Below are 13,651 nucleotides of genomic sequence, written 5' to 3' on the forward strand. Positions count from 1 at the left end.
CTGTTAATAACTCTGGGCTCACATCATTTTACATATTACACTGGGCATATTTACAGAAGGAAGGTAGGTAGATAAACTGATAAAAAGTGGGTCTGGGATATGCACAGTATTTTAAGTAAAATGATATTGAACCGTAACCCACAGGAAAACAATTGAAGCAAAACTGAAGAATAGTCAAATACCAGGAAGGTATTTATTTTTTATTTTTATTTTTATTTTTATTTTAAGTGGGCTCCATGCGCAGTGTGGAGCCCAGTGAGGGGCTTGAAATCATGACCCTGATCTGAGACCCTGATCATAACGCTGATCTGAGATCAAGCGTTAGATGCTTAACCAACTGAGTCACCCAGGCACCCCCAACGTAGGTGCTTCTTAACTAGACATGTCATTAGTTCTTAAAAGATCCCACCAAAGTTAAGGAAGACCCTAAGTGATTGGAATAATTTTTAAACCTACATTTTTTCTAATTAAACTGTATCAATCATATCTACTTTAAGAAATTAATCAATTGGTTCATTCTGTTTCTCCTATCTCCCTTCCCCTAGCCCCTTGATTTTTGTTATATTATTGCTAGGTTTGGAGACCAGTACATTCTCTTCTATAACCATAGCTTCCTCAGTTACCAAGCATTAGTTTATGTCACTGATTCCCAAGGTTGGGGGGGTGGGGGAAGTTGTACCCTAAGGGGATGTTAAGGGAATGTCTGGAGACATTTTGCAGTTGTCACACCTGGGAGGAATGCTATTGGCATCTAGTGGGTGGAGACTAGAAGGGCTGGTAGGTATCTTACAGTACACAAGACAGCCTCTGCAACAAAGAATTAATTATCCAGCTCCTAACCTAAATGCTATGGCTAAGAAACCCTGATCTAATGTCTAAGTGGGATTCAGTGCTACCAATAGTCCTTTTCATATAGCTTCTCTTTCCTTGTATTCTTTACTGTTTTTCTTTATTAGCTGAATTTAACATCTAGGAGATTTTTTTTTTTCTTCACAAGGGCTTATAATAACTGTGTTCTCTTGCTTGGTTGATAATGCCTGCTTACTGACTTTATATGGAGAATAACTTGGCTGGGTTTGAGTTTCTTATGTTAAATTTTCTTTCCCTCAGAAAACTCTGGACCTTGTTCCACTGTTATTTGGCATTAAATATTACTTTGGAGGAGCCCAAGGTCAACCAAGTTCTTTTCTCCTGGTATGTGTCTGTTGCACAATAAAAAAATGGACTGGCCTTTGTCCTTGGTTCTTGTCACTGGAGACTCTAAATTCTTAGAATTCTTGAGTAACAGGAGTGCCTTTGTTATTCATGAAACCCCTTAAAGATTTTATGTATTTATTTGTCAGACAGAGAGAAAGAGAGCACAAGCAGGGGAAGCAGGGGGCAGAGGGAGAAGCAGACTCCCTGCTGAGCAAGGTGCCCAGTTGTGGGACTGATTCCAGGACTCTGGAATTATGACTGTAGCCTAAGGCAGACGCTTAACCAATTGAGCCACCCTGGCATCCTTCATGAAACCCCTAAATGACACCCAAGTTTATCCTAGCAAGAGGACTCAGGAGGAAGGGTCTGGTCACCAGAAAGGTCAACCATGTGATTACAAGGTTGGAGCTTTGAAGCTAGCCCAGTGCCTGGGGAGAGAACTGGAGATTGACTGTAGTCACTTGGCTAATGATTCCCTGATAAAAACCTGGTGAAGCTTCCTGTTTGTTGAACTCATCAAATGTACTGGGAGGGTGACGTGCCCTGATTCCATGGGGAGGGAGCACAGAAGCTCTATATTTGGGACCCTCTCAGACTTTGCTTTATGTTTCTCTTCATTTGGCTAGCACTGATCTAAGTTATTTGTAATAAAACTGTACTCCTAACTATAGCTCTTCTTTGAGTTCTTTGAATTCTAGTGGCTTAAGGAACATGAGGGAGTTGTGGGACCCCCTGATTTTGTAGCCAGTTGCCCAGAGGTTTAGGTGGCCTGGGAACCCCTGAACCTGCAGTTAACATCCAAAGTGAGGAAAGTCTTATGGGGACTATGCCTTTAAACCTGTGGGTTCTGATGCTAATCCCAGTTAGTGTCAGAACTGAATTCAAATGTAGTATTGTAAAGCCTCACTTACTCTTCCTGGGTGCTTATGTAATTTTTTTCTTTGTTCATAAGTTAATAAACTTCAACCAGTGGTATCTTGATGTTGTTAGTCCTATATCAGATCTTACCTAGAAAAAAATATGTTCTATTGTTCTGCAGATCCTTTCTCTTTTGTGCTAGTTTATGGTCATTCTCAATTATTGGTCATTCTCCATCATTCTTGTTGGTAATGTTCCTGACTTGGATCCTTGGGCTCTCCAAGCAGTACAAATTGACTGGGGCCAAATGGGAATTTCCAGGCAAGGCTCGAGCATAAGGGAGACACCACAAAGAGGGTCCTTCATGCCGGCTCTCAGAACAAAGGCCAGGAAAGTTTTTAAGGAAGCTAAGGCAGGATAGGAGTGACTTCTAAGTGATGAGGGAGGAGAAGGCAAACTGAGGACAAAGCACAAGCTCACACCTCACAGTCCCGCCCTCCCCACGCCCAGGTGGGCTATGGGTGACATTCCCCAGGCCCTCCTGGCTGCCCTAAAGCTAAGGGAAGGGAAAACAAATGGTTAGCTTAGAGCAGATCACTGTCCAGCAAGACATGTGTCTCCCTCAGTTATAAATGTCTTAGTAATGTAGAAGAAAAAAGCATTTTTAAAATAATTTTATTTATTTATTTAATAGAAAGAGTGAGATTACAAGTAGGCAGAGAAGAAGACAAAGAGAGAGGGGGAAGCAGGCTCCCTGCCAAGCAGAGAGCCCGATTCAGAGCTGGATGCAGGACCTTGGGATCATGACCTGAGCTGAAAGCAGAGGCTTAACCAACTGAGCCAACCAGGTGCCCCAGGAAAAAAAAAAAAAAAAAAGCATTATCAATAACCTGACTTCCAGAAGGAAATGTGGATAAAATTAAATGTCCTTATGACCTGCAACCCATTGACAAATACTTGAAGCAGGCAAAGCTTCCTCCAGGAAGCACCCAACTGTCTTCAAGTTAGTGCCTTGCTAGAGGGAAAAACAACCTTGGGTTGACAATAGCAAGGCCTCAGATTTCCTGTGAGTCTTCTTTAGCACGTGAAAATCCACTTCAAAACTCCCTTGTCTTTACTTACCCCACCCCCAAAGTATATAATCAGTTGCTTCTCACCACTGCACAGGTGACTCTTTCTGCCCAGAGGTCCTGTCCTCATGCTTTTATAAAACCACCTTTTAGGGCACCTGGGTGGCTCAGTCAGTTATCTGCCTTCAGCTCAGGTCATGATGCCAGGCTCCTGGGATCAAGCTCCATGTCAGGCTCCCTGCTCAGCAGGGAGTCTACTTCTCCCTCTCCCTCTGCCCCTCCATTTGTGCTTGCTCTCTCTCGTGTACTCTATCTCTCAAATAAATACAGTATTGAAAAAATAAATAAATAAAATCATCTTTTGTACCAAAGGCATCTCAAGAATTCTCTCTTGGCTCTTGGCTCTGGACCTCACCTGCATTCACAACTACATAAGCGTGTGGGGGTGGGGAGAGATCCAGGAAGTTGGGCACACTGGCACAGGGGGACAAAAGCTGCTTCTTCACGTCTATCGTTTCTCAGTGTTAGTATTATAATGAGGGGAAAAGTCAGTGAAAGGTCAGTGCTGGGGTCCAACTGCAGTCCTGTGACTTGGTCTTTGCCAGTGAAGTCCCTCTTTGCTGAGCATCCTGCTTTCACATTCCTGCGAGAGCAGAGTTGTATCAAGGGTTGCTGGATTTTGTGGTGAGGATTGAGGGGACGTCAGTCCAGTCCCTGCTCTGTCTCAGTAACTTCAGTCCTCATGTGAGCAATCCATTTAATACCCTGGACTTCCATTCCCTTGAGATCCTGTCTCCCAGTGACCTTGATCCTACTGAGCCTCAGTCTCTCATTATTGTGACTGTACCCTATACCTTCTTTTCTTTTCTTTTTTTTTAAGATTTTATTTATTTATTTATTTGACCAAGAAAAAGGGAGCACAGGAAGGGGAGCAGCAGGCAGAGGGAGGGGGTAAAGCAGGCTCTCCACTGAGCAAGCAGCCTGATGCAGGGCTCAATCCCAGGACCTTGAGATGATGACCTGAGCCAAAGGTAGGTGCTTAATCATGAGCCACCAGGTGCTCCTATGCTGTATCTTCTTATTACACCCGTAGTACTACTCCCAAAATGTTTCAACATCCTTCCCCCTCCTTTTTTAGGAATTATGTAATTCCTCCTGTCTCGTCACCTTGTTTGCCTTTGCTGTTTTTATTAAGGTAATTCCTTGACCCCACAAAAATCTTTAGTTCATTGACTTGAAAACTGTCTTCTTCATGCGCTCATTTACCTCTTGCCCATCTTGGATTCTAGGTGCTACTCAGCTCTTTTGCACTGCTCTCCCTCACCATACTCACCTGGAAAAACCCAACTCTCTGCAGAACTTGACTGCTATCTCCCTATTCTTGGATTGCACATGAGCAGCTCAACATGCTTCAGGAGAAATGGTTCTGTGGAAACATAGTTCTGCCCTTAAGACATTGATGGCACTTGCTAATGGTCTTAAAAAATCCAAGCAGGCCCTCCTCACTGCTTGATAACCCCATTACATATCTCTAGTTGGAGATAACCATTTCCTACCTCCTGTTTCTGTAACCTTCACCTCTCCTTTCTCCTGATTTTCACTGAGATTTTTGCCAGAAGAGAATGTCTTCAACCCCATAGCACCTAATCAACCTATACTCCTACAGCTCTGCCCACACTCTGCATTCCTTCCTGGGACAATAAATACTGTCAAGTTCCGAGCTTGGGCCACCCTCTCCACTGTGTCCTCGACATCATCTGCTCTCCCCTACTCAAGAACATTACTTCCTCGGGGCGCCTAGGTGGCTCATTGGTTTAAAGCCTCTGCTTTCAGCTTGGGCTCTCTGCTCAGCGGGGAGCCTGCTTCCCTTCCTCTCTCTGCTTGCCTCTCTGCCTACTTGTGATCTATCTGTCAAATAAATAAATAAAATCTTTAAAAAAAAAAAAGCCTCTGCTTTGGGCTCAGGTCATGATCTCAGGATCCTGGGATCGAGTCCTGCATCAGGCTCTCTGCTCAGCAGGGAGCCTGCCTCCGCCTCTCTCTCTGCCTGCCTCTCTGCCTACTTGTGATCTCTGTCTGTCAAACAAATAAATAAAATCTTAAAAAAAAAAAAGAACATTACTTCCTCTGTTACCTCTCTCCTATACCATCCATTTCTTCCTTTTGTTTGGACTAGGAATTATAGTAAAGAGATAGTTGGCCACAGACACATGTTAGTATCTCCTTTATTCAAATATCTTATCTTCTTCCACCTTTTCCTTCCTCTTATCCTTTTTATAGCAGAATTTCTCAAAATAGTTATCCAACTTGTTGTCTTTACTTCTTTATTCTGTCTCTCTCTCTTTCTCCATCATGGAGAAATTTCAACCAGATAAACTAACAGCTAGAATAGTATAACAAATCCATATGTGTATCCATCATTCTGCTCCAATAGTTGTCAATGCATGGCCAATTTTGCTTCATTTATACCCCCACCCACACCTCCCTCTCCTTGCATTACTTGGCAACAAATCTAAAAACATATCATTTTACTAATTCAAACCTGTGGCGGAATTTAACCTATTTTTCTGTTCCTGTACTTTCTGTAAACTGATATATTGAGGCCAGATCAGTATTTAAGCAAAAAGATTGCATAAATAGTATTGCATAATTCTATTACATGACATCTGGGGAACATAAAGTCTAGTTGGCTCACCTTTTGTGATGTTAAGCTATCAGTCTGATCCATCAATTACAAGGTTCCATCAGCTTTTCACCTAAATGCAGCTTTGGACAATCATTTCCTATATCAGTTATTTCATGATGATCCCTATTTTCTCTGGAATGGGGTCAGGTTTTCTTCTCTAGTACTCAACTGAAATGTAATCCCCTTCAAAAATGAAGACATTTTCAAAAACTGTTCTATAGGAAAATAGAGTTTTATAGTACTGTCTCAACTATTTTGTCAACAACTTACAGACAGGAAAATTTTAATTCTATTTCATATACATTTTGTAAGGAGGGAGCAAGAGGCATCTCATGGTGTCCCAGCAAGAAAATAGAAGCCTGGCCACTGGTCCAGGATTTCCCTCTGAGTCTTAAAGAAAATACCAGCACTGGGCTTTCTAATCAGGTCTCTTACTTCAAAACCCATAGTCTCTTCACTTCATTGTGAGCTGTCTTATTAATTTATCTGAAGGACAGTGTTCATCATCTCTGTGGACAATAAGACTGACAAAAAGAGTAAAGACATTTTGAACAAACTCTAGATTCCCAGTGTGTTTTTCAAGGAGTGCTAGGTCTCAAATAAATAAAATCTAAAAAAAAAAAAAAAAGAGAGAGAGAGTGTTATGTTATGCTGTAGAAACAACTAACCCAAAGCTCAGAGGCTGAAGTCTAATGCAAAAGATCTGGGTTGATGGGCTTTCCTGGCTAGCTAACCTCCACACAGTGACTCAGGACCCTCATATTCAGGGACTCCACTCTCTCTCAGGCCTCCTATAGGCCCTGTGCTGGATCCTTTGAAATCAACCAACTGATAAACAGCAGAGCAAGAGCCAGAGCAAAGAGCTGAACGAGACAGTTGTGGAGGATCTCATGTGAATTTAGGCTAGAAATTGGCCCAGCTGTGGACCCAGGAGGAAGAGAAATACTTTGGTGAGCATCCACATCAAGAAAGCAACAGTTTATTTTAATGTAAAAATAATACATGCATATGGATAAAAATAAAAGATACAGAGTAAGAGAATAGAGTAATTACCAAATGTGTTGCAAAACAAGGGGTGTGTATGTGTGTAGGGAAGTGGCTGGAATATATATGTAACTAGTTTTTCAAACAAGTCTTAAATCAAAACTTTTATTTTTCCTCCCAATTTCTCTTCCCCCCCGCTGTAGTCAATATCCCTGTTCTATCCAATAGTGACTTCTTGCCATGATCCCACAATTAACAATCACTTTTAGTTATAAAAGTTTGTCCACTTAAAACTGTTAACCACAAACTCAATGTACATCGCACCTGTTCTTTTCTGCCCAACGGAGGCTTGCTCTGTGCTTCGGGGGACCAGCAGTGGGCAGGAGGACTGGCCACTCTTCTGCACCCCTCCCACTCTACCACCTCGAAAAGAGACAAGTGGCGTATCTGTCTCCCAGACATCTTTCCCCTTCCCTCTTCTAAGCTCTACATACTCTGTTGTTGGGGGTAAGGAGAAAAGACTAGGGCAGCAAGGTTTACCTCCTGTTGGGTCGATCTGTTCAAGCCCAGGTAACTTCGGGGAGTCTACTTGACCCGCATCTTTAGAACACCCTGTGTTGGGCTGCAGGCTTTTCCTTTCTTGTCTCTCTACCTCGTCTCACTCTCTGTCCCCTGCCATGTGTCTCTATTTCTCTTTCTGGCTCATTTCCAGAAATGGCCAGGCAGAAGGGGACATGGTCCCAGGAAAGTGATGCCAGTGTCTTCTTCCAGGAATTTTTACCTTTATAAGGGATTTCCTTTTTGTTCCTCTCAGCAAAGGTGTGCAAGTACTCTCTGCTCTCCGATCCCCAGTCTTTGGATGTAGGCCCCAAAGCAGAGTGGTGTCAAAGTAGCAGGACAAGTTGAGCCACCTTTTCACAAATCGGAGAGAATTACCTAACTTAGTCTCTTCTGACAGTTCTCTTTAGAAGGGAAAGGGCAGTGACTTAATGCCTCTTAATTCTTAGCTTTGGGCTTTAGTTGAGAAATGTGAAGAAACCCCCGAAGTCTTATGAAGTATCATTTTTATATACATGTAGGATGAAAACATATATGTTAGTGTTTATATTATGTGTACACTCACATATGTATGTGTGTGTATGTACATGTATGTATATATATTCCCTTTTAAAACATGAATTGGTTTATAGTACACATACCTTACTTTTTTCCTCTTCATTTCCCAGAGTATCTTGTACATCTTTCCATATTAACACATTTAGATAAAATAAGGCTTCTCCTGGGTACTGGAAATTAGTAAGGGGTGGCTGGAGACACTTCAAAGCTAATTGGCCAATACAAAGAGCCTGGGTCTTCACTTCAACTCTTGTTTGATTATGAATTAACCTCCCCAAACCTCCCAATTAGCAGCAGCCACAACAAAACAGAAGTAGCTGACATTTATTGAATATTTCTATATATGATTGGTATGCATTATTTTATTCAATACTCAGAATGACCTATAAGATATATATTATAGCTAGTCCCATTTTACAGATGAGGAATATGAGGTTAGAGCAGTCGATGTGCCCAAGGTCAGGGATCCAGAAAGTGGTAGATCAGTATTTAAACACAAGACTGACTCTCTTGGGGTGCCTGGATGGCTCAGTCAGTTAAGTGTCTGCCTTCAGCTTAGGTCATGATCCCAGAATCCTGGGATCAAAGCTCTGAGTCAGGCTCCCTGCTCAGCAGGGAGTCTGCTTCTTTCTCTTCCCTGTTCTCACTTGCTCTCTCTCTCAAGAAAAAAAAAAAATCTGACTCACAATGTATATTCTTAATCAGTTTGTCTCTCTGTTCACCTGTACATTGAATGCCATAGTCTCATTGACTTCTCTCCAACTTTTAATTTAAATATAAATGATTCAACCTGACTACTCATCTGTGCTGAACAATCGTTTAACCCTCAGTCACCCTGGACTCATAAACATGTACTGTACCTACTCTGAAATTTATATTTCTTGCATTAGTACTTTATCCAGTGCTCGTGTTATGCCCTGGTGGAGTGTGCAGCTCATAGATGATTCAGTTCCAAATGGAGGTATTTCTTATTTGTTGAACTGTCTGAGATTCCACCATTAGGGATCCATTCTTAGGAGCACTGACTACAGTGGAAAGTAAGAGGAGCAGGAGGAGGATCTAGAAGTGGTCAACGAAGTAGAACTAAATAGTAACACAATTAAATTTAAACATAGATTATTTAACCAAATCTCAGCAGTAGGAACGAAATACCCAAGAATCCTCAGAAAAGGTTTTAAGGAGAAAGACTCATGCATGTGTAGGGTATAAAACTGGAGAAGAAAATTGGAGGGAAAGAGATTTATTCACTTTTGCCCTCAAGAACCTATGTCCATAAAATGCCAAGTTTGCCTTAGAGAAGCATACCTGTCCAGCTAGATTCCAGCAGTGGTGGGATGAAGCACATGGAGGGAGGCTGGGGTCAGGAGGTCAGGACACCCAGCAAGGCTGAGCCAAGATGCGGGTAGGAACAAAGAGCCAGACCAAACATGGCTTCCCCATGGAAAGACCCAAGTTCAAATGGCTTCAGAGTCAGGCTGTAATCTGGGGCTCAGGCTGTTGGGCATATTTCCTGTCCAACTGTGGGTGTGAGCAAAATGCATGTGTGCACAAGTGCTGTGAGCACAGAGCCAGTGAAAGGCATGGGGTGTCATTCAATCAAATGGGAGGCAGGAGCCAGTTGGCAGAGGTAAGGGCATGTAGGTATTATGTATTATCCTATCTTACTTCACACTATATTATTTTAAGATTTATTTCCTTTCCGGCCTCCTTCCTAGAAAGATTAAATTTCGCTTTCAATAAGTGACACACTGAGATAAGAGATTAGGGGACGAATAATGCACTCAGGGGATTAGGTTGGGGAGTGGATACTAATACTAAAATACTAAAAATACTAGACCTCACAGCTCAGCCCCAAACCAGCTGTTTGTTTTTTTTTTTTTTTAAGATTTTATTTATTTATTTGACAGACAGGGATCACAAGTAGGCAGAGAGGCAGGCAGAGAGAGAGGGAGGAAGCAGGCTCCCTGCTGAGCAGAGAACCCGATGTGGGGATCGATCCCAGGACTCTGAGATCATGACCTGAGCCAAAGGCTTAACCCACTGAGCCTTAACCCACTGAGCCACCCAGGTGCCCCAAACCAACTGTTTTTAAGTCCACATTGACTGAACTGTGACTATGAATTAAGCACTTATCATGCCTGATCTTGAGTTCTGTTCTACCAGTAACCTAGAAAATAGGTATTTTATTATTACCTCCATTTATTATTTTATTATTATCTCCATTTAACATTTGGGGGGAGTGCGCCTGGTTTTGGGGGGATGCCGGTTGAGCATCTGACTCTTGGTTTGGGCTCAAGTCATGATCTCAGGCTCATGAGATTGAGCCCCATGTTGGGCTCCACAGTCAGCATGGAGTCTGCTAGAGATTCTTTCCCTCTACCTCTTTCTCTCTCTAATAAAAATAAATCGTTTTTCCTCTTCTTCTTCTTCTTTTTATTTATTTATTTATTTTTAAAAATATTTTATTTATTTATTTGACAGACAGAGATCACAAGTAGGCAGAGAGGCAGGCAGAGAGAGAGGAAGGGGAAGCAGGCTCCCTGCTGAGCTGAGAGCCCGATGTGGGGCTCGATCCCAGGACCCTGAGATCATGACCTGAGCTGAAGGCAGAGGCTTTAACCCATTGAGCCACCCAAGCGCCCTCTTCTTCTTTTTTAATAGCCAATGAGGAAATTTGACTTCTAACTTGCTTGGAGTCCCACAGTCAGAACATGGCAGAACTGGGATTTGAACCTGGTTTCGCTTTATAATTTGGGCTCTTGATCATATACATAATACTAACTCTGAAGGTGGCAGGTGTGGAGAAATCAAGTCAGCAGGTGGCCAGGGTTAAATTGTCAAGACATCTATCTCTTGAAAAATACTGGGTATCAAGAGAATAAGGCAGGTAATGCTGGACAGATAGTGCAGTTAGAAAGTGAACAAAATCTATTAGTGTATGCTGTCTGTGTTTGGGACCAGGATGGATTCTGTCCTCAACATACAAGTAGAAATTACATGACAGTAACTTTTAAGCTTAGGAAGAGAAAGGGAAAGAGAATTTAGAATGATAGACACCAGACCACTCACTATGACTGGTAAGCAAAGGAGGTGAAAGTTCACACGAATAGAAACTTGACACAAATGTGTTTCCAGCATTGCCTGGGAAATCTCTCTCCTAATTCCTAGTTTCTGTTCTCCCTCCTTTGGTGGGGCATAATGGGATCTGGATTTGGTATATTTCCCTTCTTAATAGCATGAGTCTTAAACTTTTTTCTTTATTGAACATTTTTTGGGGTTGAGTTCAAATGTTCAATAGTATTTTTTGAGTACTTACTGTGGACCAGGCACTATGCTAGGCACTGAAGATGAAAGGAAAAAAAATGAGTTTCAGGCAGCTCTATGCCTGTAATACCACCAGCAATGCCAGCATAATGAAACTGTTCTTCAGAATCAACTGAGGACCTCCAGAAATCTATCTATGCTCTGCAATCTCCATTCTGAGAAGTAAAGGCTGTGCTGATTATCTAGGTGGAAGCAAAAAATAAGATGATGACAAGATTTCTGGAAGTAGTGGAAGATTCAGGGATAGAACCAAAGATTAGTGACTATTATATCAGTGCCCCTTGTGCAATATCATATTACCTCTTTTGGGATTTGTATGAACTCAAAGCTGGTGGCAACTTTGTGTCTGAGAAGTAGCTGCAGGTATGGGGAGCATTTGCTGAAGCTGCTGAAATTATGGATAAAAAGATCAGAGAAAGCAGTGTGAAACACAGAAGCCAACATTCTTGGTTGTAAGTAATATTGGTGATAGAATCTGGTTATTTCTCTACCTTCATCCCCTAGAATAATAGTATTAAATAAAGACATACTGGAAAACACTTCCTCAAGGATTCCATTTCTTATGAAATCGCTTCCATATTTGGCCAGAAGGGGGCACCCGGAAAGGGAAATGAGTATTTTTTATTTGTCCTACTCTGCACTGTGGAATAGGGCAGTTAACACTTAGCACTAATCAGGAATAGTAGTATTAATATTAGTAATTTAAGGAAAGAACCTAAGGAAAGATAAAGTTATACAAAGAATATGTATATATACACACGTCTACATATATGTATATACACAACTATACACATACATATATATATATATATATATATATACACATCTTTACATATAAATATAGTGAAGAAAAAAACCCCAGTAATCATCAAGTTCAACACCAGCTAATTATTTTTCCTCCTCTCAGTATTTTGTTGTTTCATACATAACAAGTAAATCTCAGAATGTGAGATTGAAATACCTAGGTCAGTAAAATGCACAGTACTCCTGCATTTGCTCACCAAAGCAATACACTGTCGAAGGCAGGACACCAGCACAAGGGATTTATAAGTATCTGGATTCCTGACCTTAGGGTATGAGGAATATTATCATGTTAACTATGAAGGGATTGCTTACCTATCCAGACTAATGAGTATTCTTAAACATTTTGGGGGAACAGAATGCAAAGAAAATAGTGAGATATAGTTCATCTTTCCCTTACTATTAGCAAAACATATTTTAGATGTATATGGATTTCTAGACCATTATTTCTTTTTTTTTTTTTTTAAAGATTTTTTATTTATTTGACAGACAGAGATCACAAGTAGGCAGAGAGACAGGCAGAGAGAGAGGAGGAAGCAGGCTCCCTGCTGAGCAGAGAGCCTGATGCGGGGCTCGATCCCAGGACCCTGGGATCATGACCCGAGCCGAAGGCAGAGGCTTTAACCCACTGAGCCACCCAGGCGCCCCTAGACCATTATTTCATATCAGCATTACTTTGTCATGGGAGTCACAAGAATGTCAATCTGAGATATAGGTCTTACAATAACTACGAGGTTCTCTATTTCTAACTTTCTATGACCATCCACTCCACATTTTGGGGTCACTGGATTAGCTAATTCTTCCTAGGGCAACAAAGGACAAACCCTTTGGGCTCTTCATGGTTTTGTTCAGAAGTGAGGACATGATTTCCTGTCCAAACCAAGTGCACTTGGGCCAGTAACTCACCAAAATGTTGCTTGCTATGGCATCAGTGTCAATCAAAAGTGTGCGAAATTGATATGGACAGTATCTTGGGTATGAATATAAATACATTTTACAAGTTAAAATGTCCCTTCAGTGACAATTTAATGCCAAGAAGTTTGTCTGTACTTTATATTTCTCATTCCGATAATCGGGTCTCTGACTTAGGAGTTCCTTATACTTTATATTCTTCCTTTGTGGCTCTGGGGGTCCTTCAACAGGAGTACTAAAGTGTATTGATTATGCACATTTCACCAGAACCAAAAAACAAGTAGGATAGTTTGGAAGGCCCCAGTGACTTCTAAGAAGCATTGGCCTAGAAGGGCAAGATGTGTATGAAATGTGTCTTGCTCTGCCAAATTGAGTACTAAGGTCCTTAAGTAGTACATAGGTACTTAATAAATACTAACTGCATGAATCAGTGACTATGAATGGTAAACGAAACCGTTCTTTACAAGCACGATCTACATCCAGCATTCAGCTGGAAGCCCAGCATGTAAGTTTACAGACCGGCCTCCACCCGAAGGCCCCTTTCCCTGGAAGTCCGAGCATGGGCTGAAGAGCAGTGAGAAGTGCCTGTCAACATTCGGGATAAATGGGCCTAGCACCACCTCTCCACAACCTGCCTCCTACCGGCTCTAGGACCCCGCGCAGCACCGACTGAAGCTTGGAGGCGGGACTAGGGAAAGGCCGT

Source organism: Mustela lutreola, chromosome 17 (genome assembly GCF_030435805.1).
Source record: "Mustela lutreola isolate mMusLut2 chromosome 17, mMusLut2.pri, whole genome shotgun sequence".
NCBI lineage: Eukaryota > Metazoa > Chordata > Mammalia > Carnivora > Mustelidae > Mustela > Mustela lutreola.